Below are 23,985 nucleotides of genomic sequence, written 5' to 3'. Positions count from 1 at the left end.
ATTTAGTGCAGGTCAGCCCATTTAATAAACAACAACCGATCACTGTCAGTCACCCCCTCCTGTGAGTTTTAAGCAGAGTTTGTACGGAAAGTTCCATATGGCAGTTCTTTCATTCTTCTTGGGGTATACTCATGAGGGGGGAGAAGTTCAGGAGGATTATGTAGTGCCTGAAGAGATTGCTAATACCTGTATTTTAGGGAAATGGAACCTTCAAACAATACATCAATTTGGAACTGTCCACAGGCAGCCACAACTTTAATCCATCATTTACTTTCTCAGGAAGAAAGAGTTTTCAGGAAAGACAATTATGGATGAGCACAAGTTGTTGGTAATTGGGGTTAAAGATTGTGCAGGTAATTTGTTACCTTCAAGTCTCTCTCTGTAGCTGATTGTAATTGGAGGTGTGTGAAATACTCTTGTTCCCTGAATTTATTGTATCTTTATTCTGGATTCAAAAGAGAAGATCTCATCTAGGATGTACATATATACATGAAAGTGTAATAGGATTCTATCTTAAATGACTCTGCATTTTAAAAAACGTATCTTGTCAAACTAAGATTCACAACAAACTACAGAAAACAACTATTTTAAAACAATTCCAAAAGCTTGTGCCACCTCTGATATAAAAGTTGCAAAAGCAACAGCATTTCTGTAACCCATATCTTCTTGATTACTTAATAATGAAGGATCACTGTCATTGTTCCCATTTATAGAGAATCAAGCTGAGGCAGATACTTCCTGAGATTGTACAGTACTTTGGGGCAGAAACAGAACTGTGACTCTCAGTACGGGAATTACAGCAAAAAGGCACAGTGCCTTCTTAAATCTCGTCTACTGAGCAAGGCTACAGTGAGTTGTCCCTTTAATTTTACTATCTTTCCTGTGCTACATTTTGCATGAATGTGCATTTTCTGAGTTTAATGCATTTTGGCAAAGCTCATTTCTCCCAGCGATGACAACGCTGCGCATCAGGAATGAGCACCACTGATAAAATACTCTTTCTGCTCCAGCATATTGTTGGGATGCTGCATCTGGCCTGTGTAAATGGCATTCATTATAGCTGGTACACCAAGATAATGATATGCTGCAGCCAATTATGTCATTCACTTGCTCTCTTGCCAATTAGCTCTCCCTGCCCCTGTCTAGCTGGTTCCAGTAAGGACTGTTGCCAAGACTGAGCAGAAAAAGTCTTTAGCCTTTGAGAATATGCATAATGCACTTTTAGTCAATTTTCAGCCACCTTCAGGAATCTAAAGGTACAGACAGATGATCACAAGCAACAAGACCAAACTTTTTTTTTTCTTTTTGAAAATACCAGATGAAGTGCATTTTATTTAAAATAATTAGTGTTTTTAAAAGTAATTCGGTCCTATACTGTAAAGCAACAGATTCAAGTTTACATTAAGGCTCCTTTATTTTTTCATGCCTACATCCTCAAAATGGACATACATTTATGGTCAAAGTATGTTCTAGATACGTTGTTAATGACAAATCCTTGCTACTATGATCATTTATAGCTCCTACAATGGCAGTTGAGAACCAAGGCTCGGTTCCAGTGTTTACACCTGCAGCGTAAACAAGAATTTAGGAAATATCACATATACATCTACAACTGTACCATCACAGGGAAATAAAATACACATTTTCTTCATAATAAACTCAGAATGAGTTTACTACTGCAGGCAGGCATAATCAGATGTCAGTTGTTTTAAGTAACCGTCCAACTGTAGGGGACGAAAGGCAATCTCACTCACTACTGCCCCAGTCACCATAGTACACTACGTATGTAGGGGAAAAAAGATTCTGTGGCTATTGCTTCAAATCGAAGTAAAGAATATGTTCAAAATTAAGCAAGCATTCATGCACTTAAGATAAATTTGCAGAATTCATTATCTTCTTCATCTGAACACTTTGCATTTTGCTCATCTTTCAGATGGGGACTACAACACCTTTCTTCTTTCTACTGGCCTTTTCTCCTCATCTGCTTCCATCTCTTACTGCCTTCTGGAAAATTCACTGCTCTTACAAACTGTTCGACATGAGAACTTTTGCGTAATATATACTTGACTGTATTAGAAGCATTGAGCTGTAAGCCTCACAGGAGTACAAATAATGAAATTATGGTATGGAAAATAGAGACTTCTGTCTTAGTTTGAATCATTTTTAGAGAACGGATAAAACAATGACATGACAATTCAGATATTCCTCTTAGGACAGCAAAAAACTGGTTGTAGACATACTCAAAAGGCTTAGCTGTGGTCAAATAATTTCCAGATCAATAAGCCTAATGCAATATTTATGCAGGCTCTATACTTTAATTATGCCAAGATTGTAAGATTAATTTAATATTATTCCTGCTGCGGGTATTCAGAGGTGGGCAGTTAAAAGAATGCATGTCCCTTTCAATCAGAGCTTGCAGAAACAGGACTCAATTTACTGCTGCACAGCATAGTGGCTGGGACATAAAAGGGATATGACATAAGATTACTCTAAAGGGTCAGTAAAATTTCAACACAGTGTCTGGGAATATCTATATTTCAGTAGCATTTTTCGAAATCTAACTTCGTTTCTAGTGTACCTGGTCTTTTGTCTCTTTTTTCTTCCTTACAGAAAATATTATGGTTACATAAACTTATTATTTTTTCTTTCCTCTACATCGATACATTTGTAACACCCTTCTTTTCCACTGAAATTTTCTGAAATCTACCCATATCCTTGAGAGCTGTACAAAACATAAGCAGTGCTTGACATCCTCTAGACAGCTGTTGAGTAGAATGTTAATAGTTCACAGCACTACATTTCACAAACTTGAATTTCTTGAAGTTACCAAGCAAGCAGCTGCTTTCTAATAATGGTTGTGTTTTTTTTGGATGGCAGTGTTACAATCCCTTTCCTTACCATTTCAATGAAATTCTATGATGGGTCTAGATGGACTGATGAAAGGTACCTGTGGAATGATGGCTGAAGACTGAAGGAACATGGAGAAGAGAAGAGAAAAAGAGGATATATGGCAAAGGTGGGCTAAAGGTGAGGCCAAACCTAAAGATAACTGTAGTGAAAATGTACCCTATGAGGCTCAGCCTAACTCTAATAAACACCTCAAATTCCATTAAGAGCAGAGCAGCAGTGAATATACATGACTCAGTGCTTTGCATATTGAACTGAAAACACCATGCATGTCTGTCACAGACAGACTGAATGCCTTCTACCAGATTTAACCTTATAGTCCAGGGAAAGAACATGAGAGAAATATGAGAGATCATGTGCTTTGTGATCATTTGTGAGGGAAGGGGAAGAAGGAGAATAAAAGGGTGGAGAGAAGTGCTACGGCTAGACATGTGAATAGGCACGATGGATAGAGAAAGAAACTTAGAGGGAAGAATAAACCCTACACTTACAGTGATCATAGTGTGAAAAATGGAAATTATAACACACACAGCTCCAGAATGGTCCTTCACAACCTTAACCTCAGCACGTTAGTGTGTGTATTTACTGAGCTCCCATTGTCATTGAAAACCTTAGTGCCCAGAAGCAAAACCCAGCTAGGCATCATTTCACAGCCCTGTCTCATCTGCTACTGTACAAAAGTCGCAATAACAACGTACGTACAGAGAAAAAAGAGAGATGAGTAATTGTGGTGGATGGAAAATTACAGACAGATTAGCAAGATCACAGCAAGAGCAATCATTTCTGTCACTAATACAGAGAATTTTCTTGGCAAAAGGATTAACAGGAGTTGCTAGCTCTCCTGTCAATGTTATCTTCAGCAGGATACTGCAACCTGTCTTAAAAAAGCACCAGAAAAATCTCCCAGCATTTGAAAGTTATGTGCAATACATCTTTTTAAACTAATCAAAACTTCACTGCTCTAGCAATACGTTAAACCACTTAAAGTCTGCCTAGAGTCAATAGTAATTACAGAAATTTATCATGGTTGCCAATCACGCAGCTCCAACCCAGGGTGCTTGTTATTGCTAAACTACAGTTTGCCAGCCTTGATTTATTTCTATAGGACACCAACCCCTTGACAGCTGGAAGTGGGACTGCTTACAAGATTGGACAATAGGTGTTCATGTGCTAGGACGTGCTTCAGTCAGGTGCTCTGCTTTGGCTTTCTGCACAGGCACAGGGACCATTTTCAGCTTCTGATTTTCTGCAACACAGGGAGGATGCTAACAGGTTCTCTTAACCAAATATAGCACACAGAATAACCTTCAATGCATCTTTGCTACATAGCAGATGTTAAACGAATGCCTCAAGTTACAGGAATTTCATTAAATGTGAGAATCGCACCTCTCTCTTATCAATACAAGCTGTGCCAAAGAAAAGACAAGTCTCCCCGAGGGAAAATTCAGTCCCTGCTTGGCCAGGACGTTATTCCTCTCTTGACTCTCCCCTCAAGTCTTCTGACCACATACAGCAAGAACAGATACTGTGAATCAAACTTCTGAGCACCCATAAGAAAGGAAGGATGGAAGTGAGAGATGAAGATGTGGGAAAGCCACTTGAAATAAATTAGAGCACCTCCCTAGAAACTTTTCTTTCCTATTTCTGAAGGCAGTGCCCTTGAGCTTTTGTTTCTGTAGCACCTTCATTTCCACACAGGCCTCAGTAACCTTAACTTTATCCGCTGATTTATAAACCACGTACCTGGTTCTGAGCCTGTGCCAGCTTTACACTTCTGTACGCTGACGTGTGGTGTGAATGTCCTGTGCTTAACGCTGACAGCAAAAACACAGGGGCATGAGTCCTGAAAGCCAAAACAAAGGGAGCTGAAGGGTACCGGCTATTTTGAAACTCAGGCTAATATTATGTGAAAAATAGGATGACCCAGGCAACTCAAAAGGAATAACTCTCCTTCAACTTCTGTGTCAGGAGTTGGAAAACAAACCAAATGCTTCAGAACTGATTTGTATGAATATTTCCATTAAACAGTGTAAACATAAAAACTTTTTTTTCAGCAGATGATTATTAAGATGCTCAAGCATATTTCATTGGGATATTTTTGATGTACAAGCAGCTTCTTAACCAAGCAACATCTTGTGAAAAAAAAAATCGTTTTTTTTTTTCAGAATTTTAAATATTAAGATGAAGAAATGGGAACAAAATTAAGACATTATTCAGCCTTCGAGCAAGTGGGAATTCAAGTCCCCTATACTGCTGAAAATGCCCTTTTATTAAGATTCATGGACTCATAAACTCTGAGGTTGAAAGGCAGCAGCAGGATCATCTGGATGGACGTGAGGAATAACAAAGGTCATAAAATCTTCATTCATTCATTTCTGTTTCTAGCTCAAAAGCATAGTATGAGCTAAACTATTTCTTAGAAAGATATGAAGTCTTCATTTAAAAACTAAAAATACTGGATAGTTGACCTTGGCCCTAAATAAAACTCTGAGGGAAGTTTTATCAGACTTTATTCCAGCAAAGAGCTGTGTAACTTCCAGGGTCCTGCTGCAATTAGCTGTAAATGGCTGTGAATGAGACACTCCGAGGAACATGCATAATGACTAACCTTCCACAGGCTCATAAAATATTTAGCAACTCAGTATTGCTTCAGGTAGTTATATTAATCTAAGTATGTGCATCTGTGTGTGTGCACGCGCTCACAACAAATAGCAGATTGGGAAAAGAACCAAGCAAAAAGCTTATTCACTACAATTTATGCAACTATTTCTTTCTAATCTTCAAAATGTGTTTGCGAATAGAGTGATGTAGGGTGTAGATTTCCACTGACTTTTTAATCTTCCGGTTTCCTGAAGCCTTCATGTGTTTGCAGTTAATGCAGCTAAAGCAAGACTGGGGCTGAGACACCTTTAAAGAATACACTCATTTCCAGGGGGCGCTTCCATGCCGTAGGATATCCTCCACATATACACTAAACCCAGCTATTTTACAACAGAACAATGATCAATTTGTATAAAATGTGTATAGAATGGTACAAATGGCAGTAACCACACTTTTTTATATAAAAGAAAATATATATATAAAGAAAAAAAATTATATATAAAGAAAAAGAAACACAACTTGTCTAGTCCTATCTTGTGTCGTCTTCTTCTGGCCTTGTTTTTGTGGTATCTGAATACTTCCCAAGTATTCAGAAGATGCATGAATAACAGAATAATGCAGAACAGATGTATGTGGGGTAACAATGCTATTGTGTCCATTGTAGAAGGGACAATTCTTTATTTCAATCTCTGTCCTGAAGGAAAACTATGTTTGTAAAACAGAAATTTATTTTGTTGACATGTTTACTTCCACAGCCACCCATTAACATAAACTTGTATTTTATGCCCATTGTGCTCTGAGCTTATTTCAATAAGGTCATTTCATCAGGTCATAAACCTTGGAATCTGTGTTGGAGTTGTGGGTTAGTTTATGGTGTTTTTCTACAGCTTTTCCTTAAAATTATGGAGAGAATTTTAAAGGACTTCAGTGGATCTATGAGCAGAGAATAAGAGTAACATCCAAGAAAGACCAGTTGTGCTTTAGGAAGAGGGACCAGCATGAAAGAGGTTGGAAAAAAAAAAAAAAACAGTTATGGGAAAGATGCAAAGGATGAAGAAGGAACCATGAAAGGTCTGCAGGACTAAAGGTGTAAGCAGGGGTGCTGCATAAAGCTCAACATAAAAAGAGGTGATAATTTGTGACTATTATACTTGATCAGAATTTATGAGCTTATTCAATATGATTTGTATAAATTCATATATGATATTGATTGGACATGAATAGGAAAGGGATTTCTCTTTATTAATATTATTGCACAAATTCAGGATACAGATTTTGTCCAAAGTCCTTTCCTGAGTGAAATTCTGCCTAGGAGTCATCTCTTCTGTTCTTGTTTGGTTGCTGCCTCTGCTATAGAACAGGCTGGCATGATTAATCCAAACAAGAGGGATTAATTGGACAACCTTCTGTGTCCTGCAAGCAGCTCAGGGAATTGGCAAACTATTATCTGCTCAGATCCTCTATTTCATCACATGAATCACCCTGCCTTGAGCATCACTCTATATAAAGCGAAAATGGAGAGGCTGCAAAGTGTCTCTCCTTTTTATTTATTGTGAGCACTTCTCAAAATATGTATCCACTTTATTATTTTTCCCCTTCCAGTCCAATTAGTCCATGTTCTCGCAGCTGATTTTTCTTTGTAATTCACTTATTTTTAATTGGCGTAGAGTTCTGAGCTGCACCAGTTTTACAGAAATGAAATATCTGAAGAGCAGTTGTACTGTGTCTCTTTACGCCTCTATTATTTCTCTTACTTCAGGAAAAAGAAGTGCTTACTGCCACGTATCAGTGGATGTGGAATTCCTTGAAATTGCTGGCACAAAAACAAATGCCATTTATTACCCATTCTGTTAAGCCAAGAGGTTAAATTCTGGTGTACATTATCTAAATTTGGAAGAACTCCAGTTCCAACATTTTGCCTGTAAGTTTTCCAAATTGTGCACATGTGTGGGCACTATTTGTCCACAGTTACTAAAGAACAAAAGCTTTCTAATGTTAAAACTCTTTTTTTTGTTTTCTTATGGTGCCTTGGCAAAGATTCAGTGGTCCAATTCTTATCAATGACCGCTGCTAGAAAGACCTCATACAGTATTTCAGCTTTACTCTGCTATAACTACCATGTGAAGTTTACCCCTTTCGTCCCTTCAGTTTTGCTGCTACTAAAATTTACTGTTTGAGGTTTGAGTTCCAGTCCAAAAAGGCTTTGCTTCAATGTCCAATGGAATTAGCCAGAATCATTCTGCTCACTTCAGCGGGCATTAGATCAGGCAGTTAATCACATTCCTCCCAGTCACCAGAAATCCCATTTACCTTCCTGGATTCCCTTCCCTCAGTACATGAAGATGTAGTCAATAGCATTATCTGCAAAGTGCATATTGCGTACATTAATCCAACTGCCAATGTTGCAAAAGGGTCAACTGCTTTGGAGAGAGCAAAGAATAAAGTAGTACACCATGGGCACAATTCTTTGGATTGCCAGCTCTATGCGATAGATCACAGGGGATTTTCTGTAACTACCTTGAAAAAGATACTGAACAGGAGGCAAGAGTCCATTACTGACAGAAGAAAGGGCCTGTCAGAAAACCCCAGGCAGCGAGGATGTAGCTAAGATCAGTACAAGAGAAAGTTTCTGCAATCCATCAAGAGAACTGTGTGCAGGTGACCCCCGAATCACCTCACACCATTGTACTTTGCAGCAGGCAGTCCTTGTTGGAATTGCCCCTCTGGGCGATGAAAGCACTCTATGTGACACCTGCGAATTTGCCCTTTACTGCTGCAAACCCAAGCTGTTAAATATCACGCTCTTTTGGCTGTGATTTACTCTATTTATGGCCCTCCCTCCGCCCAACCTTTCCTCATCACAAGGGATCAATTCTGGACATACAACAAAAGGCAACAATGGTTTTAATAAAAAACAGAAGGACAGGAAAGATTGATTTAGCCAATGAAGACATGCTGTAGCAATGGAAAAAAAGAAAGCAGGCAGACAAGAAAGAAAAATAACAATAAAAAAAGCACATTGGTGGCTATACCAACCCACAGGCACATTTACAGTAGATGAAACCAACTGTTTTCTTAATATCCCTTGTTTCTACTGTCTTCAACAACTCTTCTAATTTAAAGGTGTATACCTAAAAATGTTCCTGAGGTTCTTCTATTTGACAAGAAACTACTTCAAGGAAGAAGTATAGTCCTGTAAGACCTATAAGTCTTGATGCAGAAAAGCTAATTTCTCTTGTGACCTTGTGAAAGTCTTCTTTAACTTTTGTGTTATTCTGCTTTAGATAAAATGAGGACAGTACATGATTCCAGGCCTGCCAAACACTATCAAAACAAGGTCCACTCAGAACTCTGAATTTTTTAGACCACACATTAATAAAAGAGCATGCAAAAGAGCATGTGTGTAATTCCAAAAATAAATTAAAAAAAAATACTTTGCACTAGAATTCCTAAGATATCTGTATAAGAGAAGCCAAAGAAAATTATCAATCTCTTTTCTCTTGTGACCAGAAATATGCTTAATAATTTCAGGTATTTAATGTCTTTTTCTGGACAATAAGTAAGTAGAAAAGGAATTCTGTTCTGATGAAAATATTCTCCATGAAGTGTTTTGCAACATCTCTGAAAGAGATGTACTATTGTGTTTAATGAGAAGTGCTAAATATGGAAAAAAGCTGACCTGCTGAATACATAACCCAGCAATGAGAAGACAATGATCATCTGTAAAGTGCATGTCAGCTTGATCCAGGAGAAAAGGTTGCTAGCTGGTGTTTTAAGCTGCATGGAAATAGGTCAATCAGCTATATCAGTGATAAAGCAATCAGACTGGGACCATTCAAGTTCCTGAAGTGTTTTTCTAATTGTATTGAATACATTCAGATTAGCAAGGCAGCATCAGCAACTGTGAAAAGCAGAAGAGCAGCTCTTACTAAAAATTCTTGAATAATCAAGCACTGAATACAATGACTGACAGGTTATTCTTCTACATATGCATATATGGAACTTAGTGTAAAACTTAGCAGAGATGTACAAAGACGTAGACTGAGTCACAAATGACAACAGGAATCAGTATATATTCCCCTTATTTCTGGATAGTTTAATTCAAACTGCTTAAATGTATTTCCTGTTTTTATTGTTCCACAAAGGACGCTTACCCTGGTCATAAACCTGCAAAGCAATACCCCACCATGTTCGCTGTGAGTTTCAATCTCTGTTCAGTAATTTGGTATTACCAGCATGGGCTACATCAGTGATGAGCATCATTATAAGAATGCCTGTGGAAGATGTGACTCAGTGCTTCAGGCTCCAGACTTTTGTTGAGTCTAGCCTGCTCAGCCCCCCACTATACTGAGTATCAAAATAATAAACAGTGTATACCTGCAACAATTTTTCTCTATTTTTGTGCATTTCAGTTCTCTAATCTGTAAAATGGTGAGCATATCACCTCAGAAAAAAATTGTAAGGACTTAATGAAACGTTTATCAAAATTGACTTATATTCGCAAATCAAACTTCGGTTTACAAAACTGCTTAATTATTGCTTTTTAAGCTAAACAATACTATTTCAGTAGTACTTAATGACTCCAGCATAAATCATTGGAGTAGGTCTTGTGCATTTAATATTTTAGAACATAGATTCTGCCCCCAAATAATTTACAACCGGAACAAGCGAGACAAAAGGACATTTTACTGACCCTATTTCAAAGGTATGTTTGATGACGAGTCAGAGTAATATGCCCAAGAGTACAGGAAACTGTTGCCCTAGAGGCCCACTTCTGCATCTTTACAATAAAACCCGCCTCTTTTCTGCTATTAGGAATGTGGTATTCTTGACTTAATGAGGTCCATAAAGTTAAAATCTTCTGAGCATATTTTGAAAATATAACCATTGAAATCTTCTTTAACAAAGAGAAAAATATGCTACACCTGAATTTATAGCCATTACCAGTGCACCGTACTTTAAATATTTACAAACCCTTTTCTCTTAGAACTTTACAACTCAGTTTTCATAATGGTTCAGTAAATATAAACTATATATACATATATATGTCTACAAGAGCCCCACTACCAGAATCCCACTAGCAAAACTAATATTACATTGCAAATATGGTCAGTAGGAGAGGGCAGTAAAACAGATTACCATATGTAACTGTCTCTCAGAAACCAATCTGACTTTTATTATGCTCCTGAATGAAATCATTACATGATCTATATATTGAGCCTTGTGATGATTCAGGACAGAAAGGCATTATGCTGTATCATTTATATGTTTATCTAGTTATTGTCTCCTTACTAAATATTACACTTTAGGAGTACAGAAGACTGCAATGCTCAGCTATACTGCTGTGATTAAATAATTGCTTACCGGGCTGCAGACATGGTCTAAAATGTTTGCTTATTCTCAAGGTGTGAGTTTCTAACAGAGAAGACTCACCTCTTTATTATGGTGAACTGGGTGCTGCACTTTATATATTTCCTATATAAATAGGAAACAATTTTGATTACCAGAACTGCAAACTCTTGCAGAAAATCATGTAGCCAGAGGTCTGTGTTTGTACCTGCCCAGGGGCATAACATCCAACAGAACTGTACACTGATGGATCATCTACGGTGAAGATCAGATCCACCACTGTCTTTTTGCCCTCACCCAAGGAATGAAGTACCCAGAAGCTCTAACATCCAGTTCCAGCCTTGAAAAACAGTACAAGTGCTTTATCTTCTTGGTTAAGCTAACATATTCAAGCACTGATGCATGAGTGGAGTTGAACGAATCCTGAACTAGATATTTCAATATATGAAATGACTTTAGGGTGATCAGACAAACTTCACGTTGACTTTCATTTCAAAAAATGTGAACATCACAAGACTTAAGTTACGGTAAATAAACTGATAAGAATTACCTGTGAAATGCAGTTTTAGTTCAGCCACTGCTTGCTCAGAAGGCCTGCAATAACACGCATGCAGAAATCAAGGTTGTTTTTACTTTGTCTTCACTATCAGGTAGCTCATCAGGATCACACGGTACTATCTGTTGTGCCAGCATTCAGCCTCCTTGCCATTTGAAATCATCTGCAAAACCAAAACATGTTCTCAAGCCAAATAAATCTTTAATAGCTGGAGTCAGCAATGTCGTCTCAATGTACACATAACAATGTCTGGCTCTCTCAGAAACCAATGCTAGAAAACCATAGGGAAACGCATAAGTCAGTCTTGGAATTTGCCACCATTCATGTGAAACAAATGTGTTGCTCTGCACCCTCAACAGCAACGTACTTTTCAAAATAGCCCATGGCAAAATTTTCAAGAAAAATTAAACCAGCTACCACACAAAGCTGCCTTTGGCAGGAGGCTTTTGATTTCATGTCTTTGAAAAAAACCATTATACTCCATGAAAGAGAAAGACGTAATACCTGCCAAAAGGAAGTATTCTTGTTCCTTCCTCACAAATCCCATACATATGTGCAAATTCATCAAAGTATACATCTCAGTAACACAATTTCATCAGCTCTTAAGAGGCCATTTTTCAATAAATAAAAACAGATTTGATATTTTTTTTCTTCACAGAAGCAGAAGGGTCAAAGGATTTCAGCAGCAAAATCTTAAACAACCCTCCAACCCAAGCCATTCTATGATTCTGATTCTTTTAGACACATCTTGTAGACAGAATTTCTCCTGAAAAGGAAGGTGGAACACTAATTTCTCAGGCTGTATAAATGACATACATTTTTGTTGCAGAGAGGAAGTAAAGCAAAGATGAGCTTTACTGGTACAAAAGAATGGTGTTTGCTCCCCTAACAAATACGGATTTCATCCAGTAGGAACGCAGGCTCTTAGGAGCAAGGATATAGGATGCATATTTCTGCATAAACCACCGATATTGCCACCTTCAAGTTTCTGAAATATATTAATTAACATCATTTGAAACATAAAAATAACAATAGCACAGAAAAGATAAGAAATATTTCAAAGAAACTAAACTGGCTTGGATCTTATTTTTCTGTACAAATCCAATAGCTTATCCTAAATGAAATGCTAACTTGGAAAAATCATATAGTTTTTAAGTTTTATGACAAAATTGCATCCTTTAATTCAGTTATTGACTGAAAAATTCTATATAAAAATGAATTTAAATGTAAGGTACAACATTTAATTTATTAGAGTGGTATGTAGTACTGCAAATAGTGACATAACATTTTTCCCATCCATCGTTGCAGTGAGGGTCAAGTCCTGCTCTTCTTTGTACTGCTAAAATCTACATTAGTTCCAGTGGAAACAATAGACTATTCCCGATTCCTATCACTGAGTTTAAAAAGGAATGTGGGGCCCCTTCTGACTTGAGTATATATCAATCTAGTTTAGAAATTATTTTTTTAATGAAATACAATACATTGTAATGTCATATGTTGTGCAATATAGAGCCTCAGAATGGGAAAGCAGTTTTAACAAGTGAAATTTAGAATTAATGTTGTAATTGGGGAATATAAATGAAGTGTCATTCAGTCACTAGAGAACTGTTATTTTGGTAGATATTGTATAACAATCTATATCTCTTTTTTTACCCAGCTACAAAGTACAAACTCTGAAGGACTCAAAGCCTTTTTCGAAATCCAATTTGTGTAAAGCAAGGTAGAAAAGCTTAAAAAAAAAAAAATCAACCCACAAACCTTGCTATTCAAAGCATGAATGCCCCTTCAACCTAGTATTTCTATTGAATTTATAGACTCTTCTTATGAATACATGTCGGGCACTCTGGCATGCTGCTAGGTTAAGGGTTCTCCCATCTATTGATCTCAGTACAATAAGGAGTAATCAGAGCCACTGAAATTTGATTTCTATGTGATGGAAATGTGCTGAATCATAGCTTATTGTTACACCCGTGTGTTTCAGAAACATTTATAAAACGGGTAAAAGAAGGGCTAAATCAAATCATATTCAATGCATGTAGGAAATGTCTTTAGAAGGCACTGAAGGGTCACCAAAAACAAACCCTGTATGGAGAAAGAAACCCTAAAATAAAAATTAGAAACAGTGAGAGTAGCAGAAGTATACAGAAAAAAAAATCTCAGAAAAAAAAAAAGGCTAAATTCTAATTAAATAAAGTTTTTAAGATCAGAGTTATAAATATATATGTGAACTATATCATCTCAGGCAGACGCAATTACCTGTTTTAGAGTTGCAGTTAGTTGCACTTATGAATTTGGTTTACTTCAAGTCCTATACCAGAAATGGGCTGTGAACTTAGTTCTCACTGCTGCAAATAAGAGCTGAAGGTATTTGGCAATTTGCAAATTCAGTCCAAAGACAGAGAGCACAGTTGACAGCATCTTCTGATACAAAAAACTTATTGGTGCAAGACTGGGATAGCAGCTAATGGAACAAATGCCGCTGCACAATGAGGAAGACAAATTCCAACCCAAATGAGTGTGATGAAAGCTATGGAAACATTTCATATCTGTTCCCACCATGATAAGTACCACATACATGCCAGTAAATCATGTACATATTAGATTAGAAAACAGCAAAGAGTTTTCATTGCTATTGGGACTACACAAAAATCTATCCAAAACCACCTGTAGAAAGGTTTCAGACGCTGAATACACGTCACTGAAACAGCAGAGGCCAGGTGACATCACCACAATGAGGAGGTGAGGAATTAGTAAGGTCCACAATGTATTTAGTGACATAGCTAGAGAAATTAGCAAGTGACTAACCTGCTATATGGGTATGTATTTATGAATACAAATACAGACATCTATAAGAAGTATGCACCTATATAGGAGAGGGATATAAGGCAGCTTGTCTCTTATATAGAGCTAGCTGCAGGTATAAATCCAGTAAAAATTACTTCAAATCTACAAAACCAGATCACTGTGAAAAAAGAGTTAACAAATGCAGCATCTCCCCCACACTGAATGAGTCTCATTTTAATGCGAAAACTAAGCTTTACTTTTCATTTAAAAATTCAAGCGGGTTTAAAAACACAGTCTGTTCTTAAGACGTAAAAGCACAAATAGTATCTCCATTACTTACCCATTACTTCTGTTTCTTCCTCTGAGCTCGGTTAGGGTGTATAAATACTTCATGAGAATTTTATTTATAGAGTCTCAAATAAAGTGAAGCTTTGAAACCAAAAATATTAACTCCGGGCTCCCCTGGTATAATAATTGGTTGCCTGTAAGTATAAGAGTTAGTTGAAAAGTATATATTTATATCATAAAACACAATTTAGGTTAAAATGAAAAATCTGGATTTTAGAAGTTGAAGGCAATCATTTAAAAACAAACAAACAATAAGCTCAGCTGCATCTAAGAATAACAAAAATAATGTTGGTTTCTTTTGTGCCAGACTGACAAATCTGATCAGCTACAGAATGATTTGAGAAACATTCTGGGTGACAAAGAGGATTAATATTTTTGTTAATAATGTTGTTGCAATTATGTATTAGTGGGGGTATCACAATGACACTGTAAATTAAATACTATTAATTAGCTGCTATGTTCCACCCTGGAGATAGCATCATTTCAGAAACTGCTGACAAGAAAACTAATGAATGTCAGCTTAGCTTAGTTGATAGCTTCTGTGGTCTAGATATCTGCCCAACAGGGGCTAGATTTGGATCAGCTGGGTCAGTTTGCAAAAGCCACGCATTCACTTAGGTCTTAAAATTCAAGGGGTATGGGGCAATGCATCAAGGCCTGTTTCTCACAGAGCTCCCCACCGCCCTTACATACCGTCGATTAACAAACAGCCCCAGACTCCTGGCACGATCAGCAGCACCACACATCTGCCTTGGCATGAGTGCTCCTCGTGGTCAGCCTGCTCCTTGGATCCAAGTACTCAGGGAAAGTGGGAAGGTGATTCAGGGAAGCCAAAGTCAGTGGGCAGCAAAATCCCTAGGCAAGGAAAGAAGGGAAGGAAATTCACAGGCCTGGCCAGAAAGGCAGAACCCCAGCCTTCCAAGAGCATCCCATTTTAACCTTGATAATTAGCGTAACAACTCATTTCTCTAAGTCCATTACTAACGGTGAGGAAGACCAACAAAGCATGCTATCAGCACGCTGCCTTGCCTTTGGCTGCATTTCCAGGGAGTAGTAAAACCGCCGAGTGGCTGAGATAAACACACCAGACATCCCGAGCTCACCAGCAGGGATTCAAACCTGCAGCTCGGGCTGGCGGCACATCCAGATGCTCTCCTCACTCCTCAACCCAAAGCACACTCGGGCAGGTCAGCTCCTCTGGCTCCTCTAGGAAAGGGTAGCCAAAGTCTGCGAGCCAGCCGGAATGTGTCCTGTAACTAACTCTTCCATTAACAAGTACTCCTTGCTATTTGTTGAGAGTATTTGCCATACGTTTGTGAGATTACAAACCCAACAAAAAAACCCCACATCAGTCTATTTCATTTTGTGGCATGAAATAACAAACATAGCTCTATTTAACTATAAAACAGCCTAAAATAAAAAGAGGTGGGTGTTGGCATTTTTGCCTCTTGCAAAATGATTATGAAATTAACCTTTTATTTGATAACATACAGAGAAGAGATTGGAAAGTGAATGTGCATATGACTCAGAGTAAAGACGGATTCCAACCTGTCTGTGGATTTGAGTAAGAAAATACTAAAGGGACCAGGGAGCGGCAGAGGAGGGAGCAGCCTGAGGGGAAGTCCATACCTTAGCCTGAGGCATGAATGAAGCCTGGAGAGTCACATCCAAACCAAAACTATCACATTCTGTTAGCAAGAATGCTATCAGCACTGAACAAATCATCGCATCTCTGCTCTTTTACCCCCCAAAGAGAAATCCGTTGGCGTGTTGAGCTCCTGGGGCCTGGCTGGTGAGCTTTAGGCCTGCTGTTGTCTGAGGCCTCCTCTTCCCAGTCAGCAGAGCCCAGGCGGAGCCTGGAGCACCCAACTCTGAGGGGAAAAAATACTAAACAGTGGAATCTGTGGCCTATGGGGCACAGAATCATAGAATCACAGCATCATAGAATGGCCTGGCTTGAAAAGGACCTTAAAGATCATCTAGTTTCAACCCCCCTGCTCTGGCAGGGTTGCCAACCACTCGAGCAGGCTGCCCAGAAACACGTCCAGCCTGGCTTTGAATGCATCCTGGGGACTCTGCTCACAGGAGGTGAGGCCTGGCAGGGCAGCCTCCAGCCTCCATCTCCAGTCCTTAACAGCAACAGCATCATGCGCAACGCATATCGCGGTCTGCGTAACTACCCGCATGTTTAATGTTCTGCTCCCTTCGAAAGGCCACTGTCAGCTTTTAAAAACAGGCTGCCGTTTTTATAATCACTGCTGTATTTTGTCGCCGTACTTTGCGCGAGACATTATTGTGCTGCCCAGCACCAGCGATGGCACTGCATGCTGCCTGCGCTTGGTCCTGTACTTTGTTTTCATGCGATTAGATAATTGATCGTGCTCTTCCTGGGAGTGAGTCAGAGCCCATCGAGACAATTGCTCTAGCTTCAAAGGGCTTTGTAGAAAGAAATCCCATGTATCGATTTGCTCAGCAAAACAGGGCTTTCAGCATTGAGAACTGCAGATTTCCCAAACAATTTTTCGAAGGGACAAGAGAACAGACCAACTTTGAAGGCATTTGTGGAAAGGCTGCTATTCCAGAAGTGCAAGTTTTTAGTCAGCTCTGCAACATTTTGTTTTCAGTTTATTCTTTTGGGGAAGCAAGAAACTCTCCTATTTTCCTTTTGGAAGTAGCAGTTATTAAATAGTTTATAAATGTATTTATAAATAGCTAATGAAAACTCTACGTGTCATTATTCTGTTGACTTTGGAAAACAAAACCAAAAGATTTGTGTTTCTCCAAAATGGTGGAATTAGCACTGTAATGGGAGAGGGAAAAGTTGTACCACTCCTTTGCAGAGGTTAAGCAGGCAGACAAGGAAGACTTTGGTAAATATATCAGAATGTCCTTAAGTCTCAGTTTTGCCACTATATTTATTCATAGAGCTGTACCAATGGAAAAGCAACAGAAGTTTCTCAGAGACATGAGGGTTTGAAAGACAGACATCACATTAGATACCTTGTCCTTTTTTAGGCACTAAGATACATATCTCTTCAGATGCAAGAGCACATCTCTTCACTTTTTTACTAAGGTGATGTGATCTTCATTCCTTGGATTGTTTTCAAACAGTCTTCTGCGTATTCTCTTTCTTGAGAGCATACTAAGTGATCTCTTTAGCATACTGCATGCACCAGGAAAGAACATAGGTGTTCTGTGCTTCTTGGAAACAACTGGAAACACTTAATTCAATTTTCTCTAGTATAACTGTTTTCCTTTAAAAATTAAGTTGGATATATGCAGTAAGTAGATGTAAATTATTTAATTCCTATTTTATTCTGTTTTCTTAATTTTGTAGTGTTCTCTTCCCCCCAACACCTCCTTTAAAAAAAAGAAAAAAGCAACAACAACAAAATAACAAGTAGGTATCAGGAATGTTAATAATTGATGAAGCATTTGTAAACCCTTAGCAAATGAACAGTCAAGTGACACATGAATAAAACATTTGAAAAAATCTGTCTAACAGCATTCTGAAGCTGAGCGTAAAATATACAGGTATTATTCTAAAGCAGCCTGCGTGTAGTGTGAAAAGTAAGGCTGGGGAAAGTGCTGGACCTCTGCTTTATTTGCACATGTTCGGTAGGGAAGGTTGTGTGGAAGGGGTCTTTAATAGTTACTTGGTTCAAAATACTTTCCACAGGTTTCACAACAGCTGGTATCTCATTCTTTCAGTAACGGTTCCTTTGTATAGTTTCTGCATTGCTCTATTTCTTAATAGTTACTGTGAGATTAATACACTCCCTAGCATTGATGTTATACTGATACAAAGGCTCTTTTATTGGCATTACTTACTTCTCACAATTTATTGAAGTAATGTTATGTTAGTACTATTTCACTGTTATTTCACCATAATGCTTTTGCATTGTTCTATACACACAAATCTCTGTCTGCTGCTTCATACATACCACAGTAAGTGAAAAAGACACAATGGAAATAATGCATGCATGAAATACAGAATGCAGTGACTAATAAAAAGGTCTGAAATCGACATGACCTGGATTTCACTTGAGTGGTGGTAGCCGACAAAGTACCCACTGTTCTCCTTTGCAGAGAGCACCTTCCTCATTCCTGCCATCAAATAAACAGGATGTTTCACTGCATCAGATTCTGAACAAAGGGATAAGAGGATGCATCAGCTTTCAGACAATAGCAGTAAGATTTCATCATACTGTCAATGAAAGAAGATTTAATTAATTTGCTTTACCTGTCTCGGCTTGCACTAGACAAACAGAAGAGGGCTTTTAGTGAAGAATATTAAATGTGAAGTTTTAAGAAGAAATTGCTGCATATTGTCAAGCTTGTTAGTTGCTATGGATGGGAGTGAATCAAAAATCCAGCTTCTAAACTCCTCCATTCTTGACTTCAGAGAACTGATGGATATTGAAATACATCTTTAAGGCAGAAAACCAGTGGATTTATACTGGGAAAAACCATCACACAGGAATTCTGATGGCTGTGGTTTTTTTTTGTTTTGTTGTGTTTTTTTTTTTTTTCCCAAATGGACAATCATGATATTTAGATGTAGCCTGCAGAATTTTTTAAAGTGTTCTTTCTGAGATCCACACTCACACATTTCTGTTGAGAAGCTTTGCAGCCATACAGCACATAATTATCATTTCTGTTTCCTCTAAAAGGTCATCAGAAGCTCACAAGGTGGTGCTTCCATTCTGCACCACTTACACTCCTTTCCTTTTGTGTTTCCATTTGCAAGTTATAGATTTCCTATACATTTCAATTACAGTCTTCCCCCACCTCATTTAAATACGTTGCTGGAGTAACAAAGGTTTAACAGAGAGACTGCAGAAATAATTATGTGATAACTAGTCTTTCAGTGGGGGCATTAAATATGACTTTCACAGGGTAGGCATTGGCAAAGGATGGGGAGATGGAGGAAGAACTGACTGAAGTCATGCAGTTTTGATTAGAAGTCAGAAACCGTGTTTAGCTGTCAAAGGTACTGTTAGGGAAGGTTACCACAAAGGAATAAAAGGATGGAAGAAGAAAAGAATCTCCCTTTCTCAGGAATGTTTGTACATTTTAAATGACAGTTTGAAATGCAGGAAACGCTTGACTGAATCTTGCATTATTATCTTTTTACTTCAGCTCTAATACAAAAAGGGTGGTGAGGAGAATGTCCTGATGATCCTGTCATTAGAGTCACTAGATCACAAACTGGTAATTCTAATAAAAGCAGCTAGAGAGAGGATAATAAATATATGACACCAAGTTCTGCTTTTTAAAGCACTTAAATAAAATTTTCATGTCGAATTTATTGTCTAATATCAAGTTAGGGGGAAGGGTTTCTGCACCATTAAACAAGCAGATCCTCACTTTTTTCTTTTTTTTTTTTTAAAATCAAGTAGACTGAAACCAGATTCCAGTTGTGAAAAATCAACTGGTTTACGTAGCCAGTTAATAGCAGGTCCACGTTAACATGAAGTAACTGACAGTCCACAAAGTAATTGCAAGCTGTTTTTTTTACCACTTTCTTTACTGTAGTTACAGGTCTTGCCAGCCTTTGTTATATTGCATAGCAGCTCAGAAAACATAAATAGAACGAGAGGCAATGTTAATATGTTGTTAGGATATTTTTCTAGTTGTTTGATGGAAGCCCAAGGAAATGCTTTGCTATGATAAATGCCACACGCTCCTGTAATACAAATGAATGCTCTAATAATGGCAAGGAACTGCTTTATGAAAGGAGTGTGTTACAGGTTAAATTAACTCATTACAGTAACATAATTTCCTGAAGAATCTTTAAACCCTTATGGTTAGGTTTTCAAACTGACTCGGAATTGCAGTATTTTAGCCAGCACACACAGCCTTGAGCCCTTCAACGTACAGCTGCCATGGGATTTCTTACAGGACCTTTGCAGGAAGGTGAATTTCCTCAGTGTGTACTTTATGACCCAAATCACACAGTATATTCATTGCTCTTGATTTTACTTTTTTAGTTCTCCCTTCACGGGTCTGGAATGGTACTGGCTTTTCGGTTAGCATCCTAGTTCAGATGCGGGGTGTGCTTTAGAAGTAAATTGCCTGATCATCTTTATTTCCTATGCTTTGGTTCACGCATGGAGCGGTCTCAGAGTGCGTAAACTAAAGAGGTTACAAAGCCTTCCTCTTGTATCTGGGGAGACTGGAGAGAAGACACAGTTCATAGATTTAGAAAGGCCATAACAGCCATTACGATCCAGACAGCCTGACCTCTACAGAACAGGCCAGAGAACGCTGCGAGACGATTTCCCTGTAAACCAGATGAAAATGCCTGAGAGACACACAGCGTTTCTATTTAAAGAACACAGGTGCCAATTAACCACACCAGCTCTACATAAATTATTCAAGTCACTCATTATCCTCACTGTTAAAAAATAAAAAGACAGTTGATCCCCCAGATTATTAGTTTTACAGGATCAGAAGTAAGAGAGTTCCACAACGCCTGAAACGTGGCCCTACGCACAGAGCCTGTTGCCATCTCCATCTGGGTGGACCTAGCACGGTGCCACCGATGCTCCTGAGGTTCCTCTGCACTCACCCTGTGCAAGCGAGCGAACTACAGCCCCAAACCAGATCTTGTCTCCAGCACCACTGAAAGCATTATCCTCTCTCCAGGCGGTTTCTCAATGAACATTTACTAACACGATATTTTACAATTAGCAGTTGTTCCGTTACGTATTCAGGAAAGATGGTAAGCAGGTATAAATCTTTGGTTTCACCTCCGTCAGTATTTCTGTCCCTGTCTGTCTCTTTAATTGCTATTGACTACAGAAGGTATTTTTTCATTGAGGCACGAGGTAAAGTGATATTGATCACAGTAAATGAACTTTTCTGTAGTTAGAGTCAATCGGGAAGGTACGGAGAAGAAACTGCAAGCATGTTTATGTTCTACATGAGTAAAATTCCTCTTTAGAAACTCTCTGACCTAGTTCCTCGTGCTTGACTAAAGGACTGTTTGACATAAACCCACATTTCTACTGTTTAATGCAAAAAAAACTAAGGCTGGAGTTTAGACAGAATGAAAATCAGCTGCATTTACTTGATGTATTGAAATAGAAGAGAAGGAAATTAGAAACAAAGCAACTTTAACTTTTAATCTCTCACATAAGGAGCTTTTGCTATGTTTTTTTTTTTTTTTTTATCACAGCTGCATATTTCATCCTGGAGAAATAGTGGTGTGAAAACAAAGAAATCCCTATCAGCAATATACTTGATTTTATATATCTCCTGGTACATAGTGCCACGTTCAACTTGGTTTGTGATTGAAAAAGTGCACGGATGTAGGCACCTGCCACAATTCATCGGTGTGTTTGAAATATTCAGGAGGCAGAGAACGTTGCTCCCCATTTCAGTGCACTTAACACGTGTGACCAAGTCACTTTCACCACAGCTCTGCGTAAGCCTTATTAATTTAAGCATTTTATAAACTAAAGAATACCATTCCTTGGATCAGAAGTAGCATAAAATACTAATTTACTTATTTAACAGCACCATGTAAACATCCTACCTGATGGCTTACACGTAAACAGACAGAAAGACAACTGGTAGTAGAAAGAAAAGTGTCTTCTCTTTTTCACATTAGCTAAAGCGCATAGGATAAACGACATAACTCAGCATCCATGCTTAAATTATATACTTTGTTTGGGTTGTGTGCCTAGACCTGTGAATTCGGAAGAATTCCGTGGCTATGCCAGAGGTTTCTGGGGGTGCACGATCCTCTTACCTTCCAAGGCTTGATGCAGGGAAGGCACTGCAGTTCGCTCTTACATTTAATTAAGCCTCATCGTTCTAGAACTGTGCCAATACACTCGATAAACACTCCTCACAGTTTTGCCTTAATGCCTTTGAAGCTATTTGCTAAAACAGTGACTGAACTCATGTTTTTCTATTTTATTTTTCTCGGGGAATGTTTTTAATAGCACCTGTTTGCTTACTGATTAAACATTGCAGAGTCTATAGTACAGATGTAGGAATAGGGAAAATACATCATGACAAAACCTACTTGCTAAACTAATTTACAGTAAAACAATAATTCAGGCAATGAGATTTATGCCTTTTTATTATTTTATTAAATCTGTCATTGTACTTCCTTTGCTATTTTTATTATTTTATATTTATTGTCCTCATGGTTCTATTTACTTCAACAGTATTCTCTCCATTACATCATTTATGCTGTATTTTCAAAATTTGATTATATTATATATTTTAACGTGTCATTTTACTTAACTGTTTTTCAACATTGACCTACTTATGGCAATTTTACTATGTTTCTTGCTTCCCTCCTCCTATTTCTTCTCTTTATTACTTTACCATGTTTATGCGGGTGTTTCTCTGCATTACAGCTTTATGTAGATTTTTTGGTCTTTTTTTTCATATGGAAAAGCAAATTTTCCTCCTTTATTGTGATCAAGATATCATTACTCACCCTTTACCTAACTCTAGCCTCAGCCAGCAACTAAATGACTGCAGTTAAATGTTAGTGCTTCCGATTGTCTTTCTACCATTTGCCTTTCTTTTCAGTTCAATTTTAACTTTTACAGGCAGGACACCAGGAGCTGAACCAGGGACCCTAAGAAGCCATTTAGTTCTATCTACCGAACATACTGGCATTTCAGTTCTTATAATGTACATAGGGGTAACATACTTCTAAAAAATCATCAGCAATTCTTAAATCTTTGCAGCTTCCCCTCCCACCTGTCATCCCGTTGACGCTGGACTGGGACATGCTGGTTTTCACATAGATCGCTGTGGAGGAGTGGAAGTCTTCAAACCTCTTAACTGCTCAATTCATAAAATTTGTAGGGAGCAAAAACAAGGAGAAAAAAGGGGTAACTCTCTCTTATTTTATAAGTGATGACAGCTGGTGGGAATTGGTCTCCTGAGCTTCACTTTTAAATTAGCAGGAATCAAAAGCACTTCCTCTCCCTAATAGATTACAGTCCTCCTTGATCAGGTTCCTGTATTTACATTCAATAACATATTCTCCTTTCAGAGGCTCTGTGGAGATTTTTTTATGGAAACATCAATAGTTTCTACCTCTCTCTGGACTCATTTAGTCTGTTTACAAAACACTATCAAATGTCGGTATCTCATCTGTGATTCATTTCCTGACATTTAATTATTGTTCCGTAAATCACTTACCCAAAGAAAAGAAAAAGTGTAACAAGATTTTTAAAATATTGGTGATGTTATAATTATTTTCCACTTAATCTTATGAAACCCCTTGGTGCTGTTAAAGGAAAACTGAATGGAAAACACTACAAATATGTCTCTTAAATGTTAGCTACAGCCAGAGGAATGGAAGATTTATAACCAGGCTTAGAAGTGTATTTATATGGAATGTAGTGATCGTAACATTACATTTTATAATGTTTTTCATCCAAGTAGATCGTAACACACTCTTT

The 23,985-nt window shown here is 38.0% G+C and overlaps 1 protein-coding gene across 6 annotated transcripts in view; it reads right to left on the bottom strand.

Moving 5' to 3' along the window:
* Nucleotides 1-23,474, bottom strand: part of UNC5D (unc-5 netrin receptor D) — a 211,888-nt gene extending 188,414 nt beyond the window's left edge. Inside the window, exons 1-6 of one of the 6 annotated variants that reach the window (XM_080568468.1) lie at nt 23,276-23,474; nt 18,579-18,691; nt 17,546-17,905; nt 15,239-15,400; nt 14,538-14,679; nt 11,408-11,576 (exon numbers count right to left, since the gene is read on the bottom strand). The gene's annotated coding sequence lies outside the window, so the exon portion shown is untranslated. The remainder of the gene's footprint in view (nt 1-11,407; nt 11,577-14,537; nt 14,680-15,238; nt 15,401-17,545; nt 17,906-18,578; nt 18,692-23,275) is intronic. The other 5 variants (XM_080568469.1, XM_080568470.1, XM_080568471.1 and 2 more) reach the window with 5 other exon arrangements.
* Between the last annotated feature and the right edge of the window lie 511 nt (nt 23,475-23,985).

The sequence above is a fragment of the Anser brachyrhynchus genome (genome assembly GCF_964034855.1).
Source record: "Anser brachyrhynchus genome assembly, chromosome: 26".
NCBI lineage: Eukaryota > Metazoa > Chordata > Aves > Anseriformes > Anatidae > Anser > Anser brachyrhynchus.
Note: the sequence above shows the minus strand (reverse complement) of the source record. Positions and strands in the feature narration are given on the sequence as shown.